Source organism: Mustela nivalis, assembly GCF_964662115.1.
Source record: "Mustela nivalis genome assembly, contig: HAP1_SCAFFOLD_53, whole genome shotgun sequence".
In the NCBI taxonomy this organism is placed as follows: domain Eukaryota; kingdom Metazoa; phylum Chordata; class Mammalia; order Carnivora; family Mustelidae; genus Mustela; species Mustela nivalis.
In genome coordinates, this window is record NW_028136539.1 from 2,219,744 (window position 1) to 2,224,377 (window position 4,634).

The following is a 4,634-nucleotide window of genomic DNA, read 5'->3' on the forward strand; positions in this document are numbered from 1 at the left end:
CCTGCCCCACTCATGCTCTCTCTCTCTCAAATAAATAAATACAATCTTTAATTTTTTAATTAAAAATAAGATAAATAAATTAAAATAAAAAGTCTGGGCTTACTGCCCCATTTAGCTCCTTTTGTTTTTTTGAGTTGTATTTAAAGCAGCATGAGAGAACATGAGGCTCTCAAACTTAAAAATAAAAAGGAAAAAATTGAGTTTTGTTAGGATTTAAGATCTTGTCTGCTAGACAAAAACGTTGGCTTTGTTAACATGTGAAAATTATCAAAAGGGAATAAGATAGAATTCTAATAATTTTTGTAGAAATTAAAAATTTTCTCCAACCCAATTACATACAGACCCATTAAGTAAATTCATTCCAATGTCCCAAACCAACCTTTTCTAATAGTAATGCATCTGTGTAAACAGGGTCAACCCAAGGAATAAATAAATATTATTATTTTTTTCCTGTCTCTTCCACAGTCTCATCTGGGTATATTGGTAGCAAGCCAATTATCTATCTTATAAGACATGATATCATAAGGAAGGGTATTCTGTCCATTTGGAACAACTGAAAATCATTGTAATTTTATCTTGGTGCAGTAACTTGAGATGGCACAGTGTGGTTTATGAATATATTTTATTTTTTTTTTACTGGGAAGAAGAGATTATAGAGATATTGGTTATCCAAGAGAGACTGACAGGTGTTGATAGTTGCCAGGTCAATATCCATCTACTTTTTCCTTTAGTATCAGAAAGCACTGAGGGATTGACAACAAGGAAACTTAAAACAACATCAAATATTTTATTGTCTCTTTTCTAGTTACAATGTAACTATGACATTGTAACCATATGACAAAGTATCAGTTGTACAAGATATCATTCTCTTTTACCTCTATCTTTCTGCCAGAAATGTGGGCTTAATAGTGAGAACTCCAACAGCAATTTTTGCAACTGTGAATAAAAAGCCATGAAAACCTCTAAGATAGTTCACTTGACTTTCTTAAGACTCTGAACCAACACCAGAAAACACTCTCTGTAGTCTTCTTGTTAAATGAAAAATATGGTTAAACCACTTTTGACAGTCTACTACCTACAGCAAACTGTAAATCTTAATTGAAATATGTCCTCTCAGCTGTGCTTAAGCAACTGAGTCCTGAGCTTTTCAGGTTTTCAGTCTGAAAGAGTACACCTCGGGTGCTCTGAAAGGGAAGAGAAAGGACACCCTGTTCTCCATATAAATTAAAGAAGAGAAATCTGTGCATTTAAGTGGGCCATATAAAATTTATCAAGCAATTATCTCCTAACTCCTTCCTATCCAAATTACCTGATATGCTCTCCCTACTCCTTTATTCCACGTTACTGCCTTTTCACAACATGTCTTCTGTTATTTCCTTCTTGCAAGCTAGTTTTGATTTCTGCATCTAAAAAAATCAACAATCATTGTGTATTTCAATTCCCATTTTCCTCAAATGCATTGATTCTTCTTATCTATTACTCTTTTCTCATACTCAGTGTCTTTGTCTTTATGGGGTTTGTACTTTGCTTTTCCCCATCCTTTACTGCCATTATATAATCAATCTAATAACTTCTTAGAGAAAGTTAAAAATTCCCGCATAGCCACACGTGAACACAAAGTCACTGATTTTTAGCAAACCTATAAGATAGTCAGACATCCATTCAATTTCTTTTTTTTTTAAGATTTTATTTATTTATTTGACAGAGAGAGATGACAAGCAGGCAGAGAGGCAGGCAGAGAGAGAGGAGGAAGCAGTCTCCCTGCTGAGCAGAGAGCCTGATTTGGGGCTCGGTCCCAGGACCCTGGGATCATGACCTGAGCCGAAGGCAGCGGCTTAACCCACTGAGCCACCCAGGCGTCCCTCCATTCAATTTCTTAACTGAGTCCCAAATGCATCCTGACTTCTAACCTAAACCTAAGCTCTACTTCTTACACGTTGTTATATGACCAAATTCTTTCAGTTCAGTATTTTGTAACATTTAAATATTAATCAGTTGATGCTTTGTTTGTGTATTTCTATGAAAATAATTTGAATACTGTAGATTTATTGTTATATTTATAGGTTTATAATCAAAGTTTCATCAGTTGTAGTTTTTGGAAATTTCAGATATAATGATTAACCTAAAATGATACTGCCTCAAATCCCTCTGATATCAAGGCCCAACACCTGATTATAGCCAAACCTGTGGTGGATAGTTCCAATGGAAATTGCAGTTACTTAACACTGATAGCATCTCATGTTCTCTCTCTCATTTTAGAATGTCTCCAACACAACCCAAAAGTGTAGGAGAGTTAATGTCCTCTGAGGACAGCTCTCAGTGAAGTGGAAATAAGAACCATAGGTAAAATTGTCAGTTTTCAGGTCTTCATGAGGACAACTTAAAGAAGTTTCTCAGGACCTTTTAGTAAAAGCAAGCCTTCATTTTCTATCCACAACAATTATATCAACAATGTACCTCTTTGACAAAGTTGCTTCTTCACTGTATCACTTTCCCATTCTTTTCTACCTTGGATAATCTCCCAGATAAACTAACAGTACTCAAATCCTTTGTCCTACTCTTTGCTCTCAAGATAAATGGAGCCAAAAGACTTAGATTAATATCAAGTTCTGAATGGGATCTTAGAGCTATTTCTGTCCAGATTTTCATAAACATAGGGACCTTTGAATTATCAGGCTATAAATAAGTTCTAAATGGAGGGGGCAAAAGCAAAAAGTAGAAATTTTTATGTTTGATTTTTAATCATGATTAATTGACTTTATTGATTATTATAAATACTAACATTATAAAAGTGTGGATCTTTGTAAAACAATGTCATATTGTAAGAAAGAAGTTGCATAATCCTTTTGAGAATATTAAACCAAGTGTTCAGGTGCCATCTAATTTCTTGTTTAATCCAGAACTTTGGTGTGCATCATCTTGAGGAATAGGATTTTGAAGTCCAGACAGACTAAGAGAAAACTGATCCAAATGTGTGTGTTTATATTTCTGCTTTTGTTGTAAAAATCAAAGTGTGATTGCTGGTTTAAAATGGCAAAACTAATAATGTTCATGGACTCGATTATAAATTTTCTAATTGTATGGGAAGAATCCAATAAACATAGAATTAATTGATTTGCAAATCCTCAAAGAGCTACAGGATCAGGTAGTGGTATGTTCTGATTCAACAGCATCATAATGCAGCATTTTATATGTGTGGCTAATGGATATTTTCATGAATGTTTGCTAGCTAGTCAGCCAATACAGAGAAATATTAGGTAGCGTAATTACTCACAGTTGTGTTTAATAAAATGAGAGAAAATTATCAAATGACACTAATAATAATAATCCTATAGCAGGCTAAATATTCAATGATAATTACAAGTATTAATCTAGCTTTCTTCCCTGATTATGACTCTTCTCTCCTTTATCATAATGGGAGTAGCAGATTGTCTGCAGTGAATTGTGAAAACGCAGCAGTGACTTTGGCAGTGAAGGCCTCCCATCAATTTTGATAGGTTAAAATGATTCTGGTTGGTCTTGAGCAAATGTGTCAATTTTTTTTTTCTGTGTGTGTCATAAAAGAAAGAAGCAATAGTAAATTCTTGCTGTTATTCCATGGAGCCAATAAAATCATACTGCCAACAAGAGGCTGTTGACACCATAGGTGTAGTTAACTGTCTTGAAATACTACGCCTGGAAATAAAACCCTAATATTTCACATAACCTCTTTTTTTAAAAGAAACAAAACAAAACAAAACAAAACAAAACAAAACAACTATACTGCTTACATTTAGGGCCCTGCTGTTGTGTAACTATTTTTGAACATGTCTTCTGTAAGTGTGTATATATATATATATATATACATATTTTTCTGTGCAATAAATTCATTTAGAGATAAATTTGGATTGCAAATTATTTTGGGGGAGGCGTGGTATTTGTGGCTAGTCTTACAAGTAAAAAGGACTAAAAAAAAAAAAACATTTTTTATTACAGCATATTTACATCTGTCCAAAGTACTTATCTACTATAATACTGACTAATGTATAATACTGTACACAAAGAAAGAAGTTAAATGAGTTATAATTCAGTCAATGTATAGCTGGCCATTTTAAAACTTACCACTGAATCTTTCTGGTATGAAATGTGATATCTGGCAATCTGGTCCAGTTCATTACATCAGGTCATTTGTATGTTCTTATTACCATTTTGATAGCATAGCACATTTTATAACCCAGACATTTTACAATGGAACTATGATGCATGTATTTTCAAAAGTATAGACATACATGAAGCTATGAGGTCAAAAAAGATGAATGTCCGTAGTACCATATAGACTCAACAAATAAAAGTGTCCAAGGGTCTGAGTGTGACTTATAAATATTGTATAAGATTAGGCCAACATGTGGTTTTGATATAAATAATCTGTTCTTAAATTAGAATTACAATCGTTGAGTACAGTGTTGAAAATGGCAGATAGATTTTAGCTATCTTTGCTCACTAGGGAAAATGGAAAAATGTTTAGTTTGGTCAGATTTTCACTTAACTTCTGAAAAATCTTACGTTTGAGAGAACCCTTCTGAAATAAGAATCCTTAAAGACATAACCCCTTTGGCACAAGTTTTCAAGAAACTTGTTTGATGTTGTAGACAATT